The following is an 18,591-nucleotide window of genomic DNA, read 5'->3' on the forward strand; positions in this document are numbered from 1 at the left end:
TTCTGGATCAAAGTCAAGGCTAAATATCCTGAGATAGCCACGAAAGCACTGAAAACGTTGCTTCCATTTCCAATGTATCTCTGCAATGAATGCAACGAAAACTAAATTGCAGAATAGACTGGACATAAGGAACCCCCTTCGAGTATCGCTGTCTCCCATCACCCCTCGATGGGACCGTCTTGTTGCAGGGAAACAAGCCCAGGGCTCCCACTGAATCAGCGATATTGGTGTGTTGCAATGATTTTATATGTTCATACGGGGAAAATATGTGCTGTGTGTTTAATATCCAAACGTTACTTAAAATGTTATGATACTATTGACTTACTTATATAACCATATAACAATTACAGCACGGAAACAGGCCATCTCGGCCCTTCTAGTCTGTGCCGAACTCTTACTCGCACTGAGTCCTACTGACCTGCACTCAGCCCATAACCGTCCATTCCTTTCCTGTCCATATAGCTATCCAATTTTACTTTAAATGATAATATCGAACCTGCTTCTGCCACTTCTACTGGAAGTTTGTTCAACACTTACTTCAAGTTCCCCTGATAATTAACATCACTATATTCATGCGAGGAAAATATGCACTGTGTTTAATATTAAATTCATTAGTTAAACCCTTTTAGAAATGAAATTGAGTGTATTAGCCACTTATCACCTATATTCCGGTTGTGATTAACACCTCCTCCACCCCCCCCCCACACCAGTACAGAATCGCCAAAAAGGATTTGCAGGGGAAAAAAAAAATCGGCAGGTTACGACGCGCATGCGCACTGGTGCGTGCGCAAGGCTTCATGGTCATTGTAGTCTATATCTGGGTAAACACAACGTATTTGACTGCCAGTCCGCAAGAATATTGTCAATATTAAACCGGTCCACAGTGCAAAAAAGGTTGGGGACCCTTGCCTTAGTCCATTTGAGATCTTCAGTTGCCACAACTGTGTTATGCGCCCTCCGCAGCTTGAGGTCCCGAGTTCATTGAATGCATCCAAATAAAAAAAATCTGCAGTTGGCCACAACAGAGCTTGTCTTCTGCCCAGCAAAATTTTGGAAGGGCAGCGATGCCGCACCACACCACCCCCAGTGAAGCGCCAATGGTTTCATCCCCTCACTCCAGGCTGCTGCAAACAGCTGGCACCAAGGCTTCAGGCCTAGTCCTTGCTATGACCGAGGAGCTCCCCCCTCCATTTGCTCCTACTCTCATCCAATAAATAAGCAAATCGAACTTGCAGCACACTAGATTAACAATGTCCAAAGAGGTCTTGCAATCACAAGAAAAACAATTATGATGGCCACTTGCTATTTGACTGTAAGTTTCCATCAACTCAGGCAACAACACATTGTGCAGCTCCTTCATTATCTCAGCCAGCTAGCAACTTGTTGATGGTGTAGACCTACAGTACCTTTAAGTTCTTAATGTATAGCAGGGTCTTGAGAAGATAGAACAGTAGCACCTTTTGTTGACCCCATAAGAGCTGCCATCTTGCCAAAAGTGTTGCCGGAAATGGAATATGAGGTATCACTCCTCCAACCTGAGAGTGGCCTCACCATTTCAGTAGTTGACAAGCTGCACCTCCATCTGGTTAGGGAGCAGCCAAGCATTGGACTGGATGTCCCTACAAAGCACTGTGAGACCGGCCAAGTGCATCATAGGGGTCTCTCTCCCATCCTTCAGCGAAATTTCTCAGAAGCACTGCATACGCAGGGCCCTTAGTATCGGATGCCACCCATCCATCCAGCATCTTCTTTGACTTTCTACCATCAGACAGGAGATTCCAATGCATAAAAACAAGAATGGTCAGGATGCAAAACCATTTCTTCCCTCAGGCTATTAGACTTCTGAACTTCCTGCTGGATTCCATTCAAAGGATTGCATTGCAATCTGTTCTGTACCTTACAATATATAATTTATGCACTTCCTTTATGCCTAGATTTTATACTTACTTTCCTAAGTTATTGTGTTTTTTGTGTACTACTGTGTTTTACATCCTGGTCTAAAGGACTGTATCGTTTGATGGTATACATGTTTATAGTTAAATGACAATAAACTTGACTTGACTTGACTTGAGAGGTGACGATGGACTGACATGTCGGAATGTGAAGTAAAATTAAAAAGGTAAGTCACTAGACAAGTCCTTTTGTGGAAGATGGAGCAAAGGGGTTCAATGAAGCAGTCCCCTAATCAATATCAGGTCTCAAAGGTGGAGGCCACACTGGGATCCTCACAGACTCCGCAGGTGAAGTGTTGCTTCAGCTGGAAGGACTGCTTGGAGCCCTGAATGGTGGTGAGGGAGAAGGAGTAAGGGCAGGCGTAGCAGTTGTCCTACTTGCATGGATAAATGCCAGGAGGGTAATAAATGGAGAGGGACAAGTGGACAAGGGAGTTGCATCGAGCACAATCTCTGCAGAGAGCAGAGTGGGAGAAGGAAGGACAGATGCATTTAGTGGTAAGATCCCATTGAAGATGGTGGAAGTTACAGAGTGTTATGCCAGATATGAAGGCTTGTGGGATGGCAGGCAAGGACAAGCGGAATTCTAACCTTGTTATGGCAGTAGGGTGATGGGATGAAGAAAGGTGTCCAGGAAATGGAAGTGATGCAAGTGAGGGCAGCATGGATGGCAGAGGACAGAAAACCCCATTCCTGGAAGGAGGACGTCTCAGATGTTCTGGAATGGAAAGCCTCATCCTGAGAAAAGTTGTGGACAGATTCAGATTACTGAACACCCTGCCAGCATCCAGTATGAAGCATCAGTAACATTATACCATTCATGTTTTAACTTATATCATATATGCACCTCATTATGTTTTAAATTATTTGTCGTAATATTACTTTGTGTTATGTGCGTGAGTTGTACGTACTGTGTTGTGCACCTTGGTCTGGTGGAACATAGTCACATTTGGCAATATGCATGTGTACGGTTGAATGACAATGATCTTGAACTTGAGATGGAGGAACCAAAAGAAGAGAATATTTTTACAAGTGACAGGGTGGGAAGAGGTAGAGTCACGACAGCTGTAAAAAGTCAGCAGGTTTATAAAAGCCATCAGCAGACAGTCTGTCTCCAGAGATGGAGACAGGGAGATCAAGAAAGGGGGGGGGATGGGAGAGAGTGAGAGCGCGCGCACGGAAGGGGGGGGAGGGGGGGGGAGATCCAACAAACAAAAATGGATAATAATAATGTTTAAGAAACCAGCAGAAGAAAACCTGAGAGCTCGAGCAGGATTATAAAACAAAAGTGATTCTGCGATATAATTTGGTTCTAGACCATTGAGAGCTTTAAGCATGGAGAGCACCTTAGTTTTAGTTAAAAGCCTACAGTGGCAATTCCTGGCGCATACCGGGCAGAGCGCCGCCCCCACCTCGGCTACTCAGACCACATCTCTGTTATGCTAATCCCAGCATACAGACTGCTCGTCAGACGCTCCAGACCAGTTCAAAAGCAGGTGAAAACCTGGCCAGCAGGAGCCATCTCTGCTCTTCAAGACTGCTTTGAGCACACTGACTGGCACATGTTCAGGGAGGCTGCAACCAATAGCGACTCTACCAACCTAGAGGAGTACACGGCATCAGTGACTAGCCACATGAGCAAGTGCATTGATGACGTCACTGTGGCCAAGACCATCACTACACGTGCTAACCAGATCCGGTGCTAACCAGAACGTCCCCAATGTCGCCCTCACCCTGATGGCCAGCTTCGTATGTGGCTGCATCAGGTTGTGTGTAGAGCCCAGGTATGTGAGCACCAAGTACCACTATGTGCCCAGGTTCTACTTGTCGCCCTGGCTAAGAAGGATGAGTCTGGCCCCACTCCCGCGCAACGCCCCAGTCAGCTGGTCGTTGCCGGCATACCTGTCCTACGTAGCAAAGTTCTTCCAGGAGAACGCCTTTGACCACAGGGCCATCAAGCAGTGGTCGGCACGAAGTGTCCTGCAGGCACTGCAGGAGAAGGACGTGATGGACACAGTGGGTGGTTCCCTGAGCAGACTGTCCAGTTCATCTGGCAAAATGCCTCATCGCCAGATCTCACCAACAGGCACCAAGACCTCGCCTGGCTGGCGGTGAGAGGGGCCCTCCCAGTCAGAGCCCTCCTGTACGCCCAGAATGTCGTCCCCGCACCCCACTGCCCACGGGAGGACTGCAGTGAGGAGGAGTCTGTGACCCACCTCTTTGCACACTGCCAGTTCGCAAAGAGGGTGTGGAGGAGGATGGTCGGGCTAGTGTCACGTTTTATCCCCAGCAGCTGCGTAACAGAGGACTCTCTGATCTACGGGCTGTTCCCGGGGACGCACACAGAGACCAACATCCGGTGCTGCTGGCAGATCATCAACTCGGTGAAAGGCGCCCTTTGGTCAGCCCGAAACTTGATGATCTGCCAGCACATGGAGATGTCCGTGGGAGAATGCTGCCGACTGGCACACTCTCGGCTGCAGGAGTACGTGCTGAGGGACGCACTGAAACTTGGTGCAGCCACCGCAAGGGCCCGGTGGGGAAGGACCACAGTATAGGTTTCTCCACCCGTGGGAGTGGGAGGGGTCGGTGGGCGGGGAGTATACCCCTCAACAATGATATGCTAAGCTGAACTACTGGAGTGCCACGTGGGTGGCTATTAATACGGATATTTTACTGAGTATAATGGAAACGTATGTAAAGGAGGAAAAGTTATTGAATGGTTTATTGTATATATTTATTTTTGAATAAAGTATATTTTGAAATAAAAAAAAACAGATCCGGTGCTGCTGGCAGATCATCAACTTGGTGAAAAACACTCTTCGGTCGGCCCGAAATTTGATGATCTACCAGCACATGGAGATGTCCGTGGGAGAATGCTGCAGACTGGCACATTCTCGGCTGCAGGAACACATGCTGAGAGACGCACTGAAACTTGGTGCAGCCACCGCAAGGGCCCGGTGGGGAAGGACCACTGTTTAGGGTTCTTCTCCCGCGGGAGTGGGAGGGGTTGGGTGGTGGGGAGTATACCCCTCAACAATGGTGTGGAAAGATGAAACAACAGAGTGCCACGTGGGTGGCTAAAAGTGTAGAAATGTAAAGCCCGTAATGGAAACATCTGTAAAGGATTGAGAGTCATTTAATGGTTTATTGTACATAATTTTATTTTTGAATAAATTATATATTGAAATAAAAAAACCAGAAGACATGGATGACCGCAGAGGTGCGTGCACTGCTGAGGACCCATGAGACCGCCTTCAGAGCAGGCGACAAGGTAGTCCTAACAACAGCAAGGGCCAAACTGTCCCGGGCCATCAGAGAGGCAAAGTGTGCACATGCCCAGCGAATCCACAGCTACTTCTAGAACAGTGGCAACACGCAGAAGGGCATTCAGGACATCACCAACTACAAGACAACACCACCTGCCTGTGCTGGTGATGCTTCCTTCCCAGATGCGTTGACTAACTTCTACGCTCATTTTGAGGCGGAAAATGACATGGCGGCAAGGAAGACCACCCTTTCTCCAAGCGACCAGGTGCTGTGTCTTACCATGGCCAATGTGAGGAGAACCCTGTGAAGGGTCAACCCACGGAAGGCTGCTGGACCAGACAATATTCCTGGCAGAGTGCTTAGAGGATGTGCAGACCAGCTAGCTGAGATTCTCATTGATATCTTCAACATCTCCCTCAGCAGCGCCGTCGTTCCTACGTGCTTCAAGGCCGCCACCATCGTCCCCGTGCCAAAGAAGGCTTCAGTGTCCTGCCTCAACAACTACCGTCCTGTCGCACTCACATCCATCATCATGAAGCATTTCGAGACGCTCGTCATGAGGCACATCAAGACCCTGCTGCCCCTCTCACTGGACCCCCTGCAGTTCGCATACCATCCCAATCGTTCAACAGATGACGCCATTGCCCTCACCCTCTACGTGGCCCTAACCCACCTGGACAAAAAAGACACATACGTTCGAATGCTGTTCATAGACTTCAGTTCAGCATTCAACACAATCATTCCTCAGAAACTGATTGGAAAGCTGAGCCTACTGGGCCTGAACATCTCCCTCTGCAACTGGATCCTAGACTTCCTGACTGGGAGACCTCAGTCAGTCCAGATTGGAGGCAGTATCTCCAATACCATCACACTGAGCACGGGGGCCCCTAAGGGCTGTGTGGTCAGTCCCCTGCTGTTCACTCTACTGACCCATGACTGTGCTGCAAAACACAGCTCGAAACACAGCATCAAGTTCGCCGATGACATGAGTGTGGTGGGTCTCATCAGCAAGAACGATGAGTCAGCATACAGAGAGGAGGTGCAGCGGCTGACGGACTGGTGCAGAGCCAACAACCTGTCTCTGAATGTGAACAAAACAAAAGAGATGGTTGTTGACTTCAGGAGGATACGGAACAACCACTCTCCGCTGAACATCAATGACCCCTCTGTAGAGATCGTTAAGAGCACCAAATTTCTTGGTGTTCACCTGGCAGAGAATCTCACCTGGTCCCTCAACACCAGCTCCATAGCAAAGAAAGCCCAGCAGCATCTCTACTTTCTGCGAAGACTGAGAAAAGTCCATCTCCCAACCCCCATCCTCACCACATTCTACAGAGGTTGTATTGAGAGCATCCTGAGAAGCTGCATCACTGCCTGGTTCGGAAATTGCACCATCTCGGATCGCAAGACCCTGCAGCGGATAGTGAGGACAGCTGAGAAGATCATCAGGGCCTCTCTTCCCACCATTACAGACATTTACACCACATGCTGCATCCGTAAAGCAAACAGCATTATGAAGGACCCCATGCACCCCTCATACAAACTCTTCTCCCTCCTGCCATCTGGCAAAAGGCACTGAAGTATTTGGGCTCTCACGACCAGACTATGTAACAGTTTCTTCCCCCAAGCCATCAGACTCCTCAATACCCAGAGCCTGGACTGAAACCAACCTACTGCCCTCTACTGTGCATATTGTCTTGTCTATTATTTATTGTAGCGCCTGCACTGTTTTGTGCACTTTATGCAGTCCTGGATAGGTCTGCAGTCTAGTGTAGTTTTGTGTTGTTTTACGTAGTTCAGTGTAGTTTTTGTATTGTTCATGTAGCACCATGGTCCTGAAAAGCGTTGTCTTGTTTTTACTGTGTACTCTACTAGCAGTTATGGTTGAAATGACAATTAAAAAGTGACATGAATTGACTTGACTTGAGTTGAAATTTGTGAATAGATTACTTTGGAAGGACAGTAACAAGTGCATTGCAATAATTAGTCTATCTGACTCAAGGCGTGAATTGGTTTTTCAGCATCATCACGTGACAGTAATGGAGGATATACTTTCACAATATTTCTTAAGAACAGAAATGCCTCTCTGGTTACCTTCTTTATGTGGTATTTAAAACTCATTTCTGAATCAAGGACAACACCCAGGGTTGTTACTTCTGATTTTACAAGGGAAGCCATTTCCAAGTTTATCAAATAGTTTATCTCTTTTTCCTCTTTGGGACCAACTAAGAGCATTTCACAGTTTCATCTTAATTTAGTTTGAGAAAATTACTGCTCATCTATTTGTTTCTTACCGCTCTATCAGAAGTCAGAGTAAATAGGGTGTTATCATCATCAGGCTCAGCTGAGATATACAATTGTATGCTATCTGCATGTCTGTGGATATCAAGTTTATGCTCTTTAATGATGTCTCCAAAAGAAGAGTAGGGAACCAAGACAGTTTCCGTGAACGACACCAAACGTAACATTATACCTCTTAGAAAAATGGTCTCCGAAACAGACAAAAGTTATCTCTGAGATACGAGCGAACCCAACCAAGGTAACTACCAGAAATGCCAACCCAGTTCTCAAGGCAATCAAGGAGAATGTTCTAGTCAATTGTGTCAAAGGCAGCACTTAGATCTAGGAAAATTGGAACTGAGATCCTGTTGGCATCAGTGCTAAGCTAAAATTGTCACTGACAATTTTGGTAAGGACCTAACTCCATGCTGAAGTTTGCTCTAAAACCTGACAGAAACTTTTCCAGAATTTTGTTCTCATTCAGAAAGTTGAGTTGGTTGAAAATGACTTTTTCAAGAATCTTGCCCAAGAAGGGAGAGATTTGATATACGCTGGCATTAGCTAGTACTTCACTATCAAGGTTTGGCTTTTTAAAATAGGGGTTTGGCACAAAACAGTTGCAAGACATGCTTTAAGAAGTTAACGGAGTGTTAGTGCTATACAAATTGAGTTTGAGTATTTAAAATTGTAAAGCTAGGAATAAAATTTGAATTAAACAGATATTTGCAACCATCTTTCCACAGGGGATAAACAACATCTATTGTTTATCCTATTAAGTGCGACATACTGAATGGCGAAATAAGGTGTGAGGAACGGAGTGGCCCATTTCCAATTCACACGTTCTAATTATTCGGCTGTAATAGGGGAAAGTTTCAAAAAGCGATAGTCAAAACAGCAACCACGTGGAACTCAATTACACGTAAGTTTTCAAATGTCATGCACTTCGCCCTATACATTTTCACTGATTACGTTGGCAGTTTTTCTTATTATGTACACATTACAACGAAAAAAAGATAAATTTCTCAACATAAGCCAATAGTTTGGAATTGAAATCTGCTTCCACCTGCTGGACATATCAATACCAGAGGCAGGGCAGCTAGCGCGAATCTGTCATTACACAAGGCTTCACTCCTAGGCCCAATCACTTCATTCTAACATCTGCAATGGTAATAAACATGATCAATGCATAATTACAAAGACGATGCTCTCCTATTATAAGCACAAAAACACACGATTCTACTACTCACCCCCAAAACTAGCACAGTTTTTCTCTTTTAATCTTCCGACAGCGCTTTCCGCATAACACTGGTATCGGCCGAGCTGCATTGTGGGAGATCCAGTTCGTCATTCTGCGCATGTACAAATTGCATGGCCCTACGGGACTTGTAGTTTGGAGTGTGAATTAATTTTTCCGGGAAACTAACAGTTCAGGCCCTGTCAGTGGAAACAGAAAAGAGTTAATATTTCCAGTTTAAGACCATTCATCAAATGAATGATCCTGAAACCTCTACTCTGTTTCTTTTCCACTGGATGCCGCCTGTTCCTTTGGGTGTTTACAGCGATTTGTTTTTATTTCAAGTTTCCAGTATCCGCAATATTTTTAAGATTAATTTTCAGCTTCAAGGCAGGAAGGTACGAATAGAGTGATTATTTGTCATTAAATGCTAAAAAAAAATGCCGCATGGTGTCTGTGTAAACTGCTTTTGAAAGCAGCGACCAAACTTACACCGAGATGTTTCGATGAAGAGCATCACACCAAACGCTGGAGCAACTCAGCGGGTCGAGCAACATTTATGGAGGGAGGGAAATGGACAGTCCACGTCTTTGGTTCGAGACCCCTCATCTGCTTCAGATTCCAGCATCCGCGGTGTGTTGTGTCTAAGCTGCCGAGTGGGTGAAGGCATGAGGGAGCTCGAGCCTCGAGTGCAAACGAAGGCGCGCGCAAGGGACGTTCCGTTTAAAAGGGCGCGAGACATGAGCAGGTGAAGGAGGGAGTTCTCGCGTTCGTGGAGGGAGCGCGGGAAAGTGAGGGCGTGAGAAGACGTGTAGTAAAGAGGACAGGTAATGAGAGGGGGGAGAGAGGAAAGTCTGTAACGTGGAGTGACTGTATGATAGAGCCCAGGTAATGGGGGAAAGAACTAACCCTGTGAGAGGGAGTCTCTCCTGTGGAATAACTATGGAAGAGAACGCGGAGTGGGCTTATAAGGGCAATCGTGCGAGAGAGCCCTGAGCAAATTACACAGGACAGCAATTTTTTTTTTAGAAAGTGTTGTTTCCTCAGATTTTTTTTGTTTGTTTATAATAGACCGCTTGAAGCTGAACACATAATTTCAGGCTACTTGTATCACGTAAGAATTTGGAAAAACAAGAAGTTGACTTTTATTGAATATAATGCGTTGAATTGCATAATAGTGCTGACACTTTGCAATAGTTTAACTAAGCTAAAATTGTTTTCGTTTGTACTCATTGTCTGAGGTTTCTCGCTTAAGTGTCCAACAATAATCAGCCAGCATTAATGGATTCCAATTGTCCTGATAACCGTTTCTCCATGACTGCAATGACCCGCTTGTCACTGACAGCGCCAAGATTTGTAGGGAATAAATCTAACTGGGAAGCAGAAAATAAACCTTGAGTGACATTTTGCATTTCACGATTTTGTATGCTTGAAGCATGTTGTCAACCAGCTTCACATAGTTTGGTGCTCTGTAGTTGCCAAGAAATTTTTCCACAACATCCTTGAATGCCTTCCATCGGATTTTCTCCGGTTCCACTGGAATTTCTTCGAAATGCCTGTCATTGATGACCCGTTTAATCTCTGGGCCAGCAAAAATGTTTTCCTTAATCTTGGCATCAGTTTTACTGAGTTGAATTTTGAATTGAAATAACAAATATAGGTAATTTTTTAAAAAATGGTGTGTGATAGGGAAATTTCATGGTGATTTTTATCAGCAGCAGACCAAAATCCATAAGATGCACCCAAAAGTATCCAGGAAGTAAAATCTTTGTCTAGTGAAATTAGTGAATAGGCACTAATGCACAAGGAGTGAGCAGTTTTAAGAAGTAAAGGACAGACTAGAATAGAGGTAATGGACTGAACTGACTATACTGGGTGCAGTAGTTATAACAGACTGAAGGGAGCTGGTGATGTAAGAAGTGGCAATGGTGTAGGTGAACAGATTGGTGTGAAGGAAATAATAGTACGTTGGGGAATGGGTTGCAATGTGGAAAAAGGTAACTGAGTCCATGAGAGGGGTTGGAATGAGGTTAGATGACCAGGTTCCCAAGACATGATTTAAAACAAAGTAATAAACATAAACTAAGGCAGCTAATCATTCAGAGAAAAAGCAGTGCTGTGAGCATTCTGGGTATATGTAATAGGTAATCCAACATTTTAAGGCAGAAATTTTACAGCTATAGCGAACCTGCCACTGTGGTCAAGGACTTCAGAATCAGGTTTATTATTGCTGTTCTATATGAAATTTGTTTTGTAGTAGCAGTACAGTGCAAAGACATAAAATTACTATAAGTTACAATATAAATACATTGTGCAAAAAGGAAATAAGGTAATATTCATGGATCATTTAGAAATCTGATGGTGGAAGAGAAGAAGCAGTTTCTGAATCATTTAGTGTGGATCTTCAGGCTCTTATACCACTGCCTTCAGGGAATGTCCCAGATGTAAAGGTCTTAATAATGGATGCTGCCATCTTGAGGCACTGCCTTCAGAAGATGTCCTCAATGGCAGGGAGGATAGTGCTCGTGAGTCTACAGCCTTTTGGGCTGACAGGATTGCAGCCTCCATACCAGGCTATGATACAACCAGTCAGAATGCTCACCACAGTATATCTTAAGAAATATGCAAGTTCTAACAATGTGCTGGCATCCCTTCATGATTGCATCCACATCTCAGGCTTAGGATATATCCTTGGAGATGTTGGCATCTAAGAACTACTGACCTCTCAATGAGGACTGCTGCATGTTCTCCTGACCACCCATTCCTGAAGTCCACAATCAAATCTTTGGTCTTGCTGATGTTGAGTCGAGGTTGTTGGAGCGATACCACTCAAGCACCCAATCAACCTCAAGTATGCTTCCTCATCGCCATCTGTTTGAAGCTGTCAGAAATTTTACCTGAGTTGATTCTCATCACTAAAACGGTCTTTTTTCCATTTTTGTTATATTACCTGTCTCTGGCCCCTTCTAAATTTGTCTATTGCTTAAATTCTCACCTACTATTTATCTCCATGACTTCAATTTTGTAATGTGTTCCTGGGCTACTATAAGGTATGCATTTTCAAATTTTTACTTAAATTTTTGTTAAATCATTACAAGTCTAATTGTTCATCTTGTTAATCTATACACAATTCTTCTGTAAAATTATTACAGGTTTTGTAGGATACATTCCTAAGATGCAATGAAGTCCATTTGCTTATTCTGCAGACAAATCTAAGAGAAACATACAGAGCTCAAATTAATCCTATATTCAGATAGTCTTACTCATTTCCTCTTTGGAACCTTATTGCAATCCAAAGAGAAGTTGGCCACATGACAAAATTTCAGAGGCAATCTTTTGAGTGCAAGTAGTGGATGAGGTGCTAATCAAGAGAGTTGCTTTGTCCTAGATGATGTGAATCTTATTGTAGTTGCACTCATCTGTGCAAGCATTGTGTTCCTCTACACCAGTCTATGACAATAAGGCCCTGCAAGACTCTAGAAAACATGGATTACTTGAGGGCCATCTTTTAGCGAAAGCAAACATCAATTTTGAAACAACACATCAAAGTTTCTGGTGAATGCAGCAGGCCATGCAGCATCTCTAGGAAGAGATAATATTGAAAACCATCACTGATTTGAGATTCCCCGAGATGGCCTCCCAGTAGAAAATAAAAATTCAGGATGGTTTTATGAACCTCAAATTCATGCACCAAATACATACTGAAACCCTGTATTAATCCTTCAGAAGGAGTACACCTTCACAAATTGCTGAAGCGCCTTGTACCACATCAGTGGAAGGGGTCCTATTTTGGTCCTCTTGGACACTGTAGAACCAACAAAATCAGTATTGAAGTAAGTTATCTTCACATGTCATCTGTGTTTCTGCTCTCATTGAAACATGCAGAATCCTAATGGGGCTTGACAGGATAGTTGCAAAGTTATTGTTTATCCTAGCTGGGGTATCTGGAACCAGTAATTATAGTCTCTAAACAAGGAAAAGGATATTCAGGACAGGGATGAGAATTTTTTTGACTCAGAGGTTTGTCTGTCTTCGGAATTTTCTGCCCAAGGTGGTTGTGATGCCAGGTAGAGATTAATAGATTGGTGCTGATCATATTGAGTGGAGGAGGCATAAGGGGCTAAACAGTTTACTCCTGTTTCTATTTCTTATATTCTTCTAAAGGGAATCTTCGGACAACACAGAAGAATAATCCACTCTGCACTTCTGGCTGAACATGGTTGTGGATGTGTCAAATTTTCCTTTAGTACTCACATGCTATCCCTGAGAATTCGGGTGTTCTTGGAGTCTCATCATCTGTTTAGCTATTGAAATCTTTACCTTCATTTTTCACTCTTTGCAGGATGGCAGAGCTCTAATCTGATTGGTTGATTATGGTATTGTTTAGTTCGGTCTCTTGCATGATATTTTTACCATTTAAACACATACAGTATATTCTTCAGTTGCCACTCCACTGGCGTAGCACTTCATTTCTAGCTACACCTAGCATTCACTCACGTAATCTATTTTGAAATAGTGGCTTGGTTCAAAACAAAATTATACGTTATCATCGACCCAATTCAAATTTTTACAAAGTGCTAAGATGATTCACTATGGCAAGCTCTTGCTGATCATGAGCCTAAGGCAATAAAAGGATCATCAGATGGGGCAGCCAAATCAAATCCTACAAAAAGATACAGCTTCATCTGAGCTACATCCCCAAATGCACCAAGAACTTTCAAAAGCTTAATATTTTAAAGCCGTCTGATTGTTTAAGACATTAAAGAAGTTTCAAAAACTTCTTTTAAAAAATAAAACAATTAAAATAACTTAAAAATCCTCAAACTCTTACATTCATAAAACTTCAAAAAATCTGAATTAACAAGCCATTAGAAAATTGAAAATACAATTAAGAGTATTTAAAATTAATAGATATCTAAAATATTGTAAAATTAACAAACAGATGGGCCTTATACAGCCACGTCCTTCCATCAATTATCCTTTCACAACCTGATTGAGAATTATCTGATATATTTGTAGTTTAATTGCTAGGTATTTAGCCCCAGTTTCAATCTCCCTTTGAGCTCCATGAGCTCCAGTATTGGAGTGCACCACAAATTGATGAAAGCAACATCAACATTTTCATGTTCACGAGCAGATACGCTGAAACCCAATATTGCTGTTACCTTTACAGAGTAATGTGGTGAATGTTTATAGTATTGTCTTCATTTATTTAAAACAAAACACCTGGCTTTATATGAGTATCATTGTATGACAATCATTTGAGTCAGTGAACAGTTAATGTAATGTGAGTGCCAGATAATATTGCTGTGAATGAGTTAATAGTATGCTCGCAAGAAAAACAATGATGGAAAGGATGCCTTTGGTGAAGTCGTTGAAAATGATTCAACACAGGACACTGTTAAGAGGAATCCTGCAATGTACGACTGATGTTGATGGGAATTTCTGCACTGGTCAGTTTTACTAGAGCTCTTTGATGCCATGCTGTATCAAATGCTGCCACTTCCTATTAAACACAATAACTCATTTTGGTCTGTAAGGAGTGTGTATTTCCTCCCTGTGAAATGCACAGGTTTTCCTGAGTGCTCCAATTTCCTCCCACAGTTCAAAGTTGTGTCGGGTAGTTTAATTGGTCATTGTAAATTGTCTCATGATTAGGTTAAGAAAGACTATTCGACAATGCAAATCCTGCAAAGTAAAGAACTTTGCAGTGTTACAAAAGTGAAAAGATAAGGTGTAGGTGAAGCACCTTCAATAACTCCAAAAGACTGAGGTTTGGTAAAATACTGAAAGGCTTTTATTTGCTGTACAATACGACCTCCCTGGTGAGTGTCTGCCCCCGGACTGAGGGGGAGGGGCAAGGCGAAACACCTTTACACAGGAATATGTGGGAGGAGCCACAGGGGCAGTCAGCAGAGGGACGTGTCCAGACAGTTAACCCAGTTACAACATATATATGGTTTACCACAGTAGGATTGAAAGAATGATGTAAACCATAAACGTGAGTGCAGGGTTGCTTGCCACCACAGAGGCATCCGAGCTGTTGCGCTCCATGAAGGAGGCATAGAGCAGTTATGGCGAATGAAGATTTGAAATAGACGGAGGGGGTCTGGACTATATATATTTATATGTCTGGTTGTGTTTTTACTAATATTCTATATGTGCTTGTATATGCAAGGACAGGGCCTGAAAGCCACGGTGTCGCCTAGTGGGTGTTGGGGGTCAGTTGACAGATGATATCGGTGGGCTGAGGGTGGCCTGGACTGACTGACTCTCTATCTCTCTATCTATTCTGCGTTGTTGTATTTTCACTGATATTCTATTTGGTTTGTTGACTTGTTTGCATCAGGCTGTGGTGTGTGGGGGGGGGGGGAGGTGGGCCTCAGGACTCTTATTACCTGATTGTGATCTTGTGTATGACTGTTGGTAATGTGTCCTTGCAGCTTGACCCCATAGTAATGCCGTTTCGTTTGGCTGTATTCATATATGGTTAAATGACAATTAAACTTGAATTGACTGAAAAGTACAAATTGTAAAGCTGGGAAAACCTGACATCCTCAAGAGGCTAAAGAAATTTAGTATGTTCTTGTTGACTGAACAAATTTTATTGATGCACCATATAAAGCATTATGGCTGGATGCATTCGGCTTGAAATGGCCCTTCACATGACTGCAAGAAACTGCAGAGTTCTGGACACAGCTCAATACATCACAGTAACCAGTCTCCCCTCTGTGGATTCTGTCTATACATCTCGCTTCCTCAGTAAAGCAGCCAGCATAATCAAAGTCCCCACCTACCCCAGACATTCTTTGCTCTCCCCTCTCCCATCAGGCAGAAGATACAAAAGCCTGAAAGCATGTACCATCAGGCTCAAGGACAGCTTCTATCCCTTCCTTTTCAGATTCTTGAACGGACCTCTTATATGATAAAATAGACTTTTGGCCTCACAATTTACCTTGTTATGATCTTGCACTTTATCGTTGACTTGCACTGCATCCTTTTGGAAGCTTTTACACTTTATTCTGTATTGTTATTATTTTACCGTGTCCTAGTTCAATGCATAGTGTAATGATTTGATTTGTATAAATATTATGCAAGACAAGTTTTACACTGTATCTTGGTACATATGTCGATAATAAACCAATACCAATACTAAAATAGATGTAAATAGGATAGCATAAGAAAATAAGAAGAAGGGAAAAAGGTCAGCAAGTAAGAAGAAAGAAATACCAACTAAGTTAATCTCTATAATTTAAAATATTGCACTATCAAACATTTCTCATTAATTTCAGCTATTTTATATATGCATACAAAGTACAAATACAAAATTTTGAAAGTAAGCAATATTTCATCCGAATATTAGATAAAATTTAATTCTGAAGTATTTAAGATGGCAATAAATCCTTCATTACAATGTTATGAAGATGTGCCTTGCATTTGCTGAATGAGCTGCTGAATTAGAGACTATACCAGCACTTAAGAATGATTTTTAAAAAATTAAATTATGAAAAAGCGATGCAAAAATATTACACATGTGGAAACAGATCTGAAACTAAACATCAGCATGTATGGAATGAAGCATTGGAAAACATTTTTTGTTTCTTCAGCAGATGCCAACTAATCTGAACAATAAGCATTAATTCACCCAAATTTCTATGTAGTAATTTTATTTTTTGCCATTTTTGAATGCAGCTAGTAAAATGTGGAAGTATAAGAGTATAATTAGTGCAGACGTACTGTATCTATTTGTTCATGCTAGATTTTCTTTATAGCCATAAGGAAAATGTTGCTTATTTTGAATTCTGACTTTGAATCTTATATATCCATCTGCTATAGGGTTACAATTCATTAGAAACACCATCAAAACCAACCAGTTTCCATGGCAACGGCACAACAAATGCGAGTGTCTGAAAATCAAATATCTGGGGTAATATTTTCTTTCAGTGCATGAATAGATTTTGCAATGAAGTTTTTCTACATCAATTGCAGGGTATTAGACATTGAAAGTAAATCACATGAATATATATTAACAACACTGCTACTGTGGTTGATGTTTTGTTTTGGTCTCCATATTTTTTAGGATAATGAAGTGTAAATTCATTAAACCAAATAACTTGAGAGAAACAAGAGCATTACTGCTGTGTTTAGTTTCGCGGATGCAAAACTTTCTGGCTATTCCTAACTTTTAGAAAAGCATGTACAATATTATAGAAAACAGAATAATTGGTCATAAGCTACAATTCTTAAAGAAATATACACCTTATATTACATAACTCACTTGTAATCATGTCCCTCTAAAATCGGTGGAGAAACAAAAACAAAATAAAAAGAAACAAAAAGAAAAAAGTTTGCTTGTCCAATCCTTTTGTGCTTTGATTTGTCACAATGTCCTTCAGAACTGGTCATAAATAATTTTGATTGTTCTGGGGCCTGCCAATGAGCTTTCATGTTTTTATTTTGAAGATTAGTGGTACATCTTTTGGTAGCTCTGTTAAGCATAACTGTTTGTTTGTCTCTGGTATGTGACTCCACATTACTATCTGATCCTGTTTGACCTCATGTTTTACAGATGGGGAAAAATAATCGTATATTCTGAAGACATAGAATCTTATTTGGGTTTATACAGTATATATTACAACATAATATATAAAATAGTTATATTTAAGATAATATAATTACAGTATTATATAGTTATCTTAAAATAGTGCATTTGGAGCCCAGACCATATAGAAGAAATTGATTTTTTTCATGTTTTTCCTGAGTTGAATCTAATAAGGTGTTGTAGTTGCGCTTTCAATCCGCGCGCGCTTAAATGCCCGCTCCCAGCATCCCCCGCTCTTTGCAGAGCGGAAGTGACGTCAGCTTCTGGGCCGAGGTCTGCCCCACACTCAGAGCCCTCTCAGTTGCCACTGGCTACGGACTCGCCTGTGACTGTTGGAGCCAGTTCGCTTGTTGCGTGGGCAAGCCGCCACAGTGTTTTTTTTCCTGAATACCTCTATAATTTCTTAGATATCAATGCAAGTTAATTTAATATCGCTACCAAACAATTGTGAATATTAAAGATCATGTTCCCTATAAAACTAAGAAACTGCACACAGTTACTATTGAGAATGAGCAGATTTTCCAGAGTAATAAATGTTACTCCAACATGCAATTATTTTGCTTTCTTTTACATGTTATGTACAGTACAATAACTTTTCCAATAAATTTAAAGGAAACAGGAAACCAAGCAGCAATGAATATAAAGGGATTGTGGGATTCAAAATGAATGAATGAACACAATGAATTTCAATAACACAAGAAAATAGGAGCAGGGGTAGGCCACTTGTCCCCTCAAGCCTACCTTGCCATTCAGTATGATTATGGCTAATCCACAGACTTTGTCCCTCTTCTGTTCATAACTCTGTTCCTCAATTTTTCACTACATGCAGGGTCAGAGAATTCTAGAGACTCACTACCCTCTGAGAAAAGAAATTTCAATGCACGTAGGAGACACACGAGATGCTGGAAATCTGAAGCAACACACACAAAATGCTAGTGGAACTCAGCAGGTCAGGCAGCATCTATGGAGGAAAATGAACAATCAGTATTTAGGGCTGAAACCTTTCATGAGGGCTAGAAAAAAAGAAAGGCCAGAAGCCAGAATAAAAGAGTGGTGGTGGGAGAACACAAACTAATGGGTGATGGGTGAATCCAGGTGGGGGGGGGGACTAGATAGGTGGAGAATTATATGAGAAGCTGGGAGTTGATAAGTGGAAGGGGCAAAGCGTTGAACAAGGTGGAATCTGATGGGGGGATATTATGGAATAAAGGAAAGGAAGTGGGGAACAAGGGAGGAAATTGTAGGTGATAGAC

The 18,591-nt window shown here is 42.2% G+C and overlaps 1 protein-coding gene across 1 annotated transcript in view; it reads right to left on the bottom strand.

The window, feature by feature from the left end:
• Positions 1-8,852, bottom strand: part of dmap1 (DNA methyltransferase 1 associated protein 1) — a 112,224-nt gene extending 103,372 nt beyond the window's left edge. The window contains exon 1 of the mRNA XM_072273656.1: positions 8,750-8,852. The gene's annotated coding sequence lies outside the window, so the exon portion shown is untranslated. The remainder of the gene's footprint in view (positions 1-8,749) is intronic.
• Positions 8,853-18,591: the final 9,739 nt, after the last annotated feature.

This window comes from Mobula birostris, chromosome 12 (assembly GCF_030028105.1).
Source record: "Mobula birostris isolate sMobBir1 chromosome 12, sMobBir1.hap1, whole genome shotgun sequence".
Taxonomy (NCBI): domain Eukaryota; kingdom Metazoa; phylum Chordata; class Chondrichthyes; order Myliobatiformes; family Myliobatidae; genus Mobula; species Mobula birostris.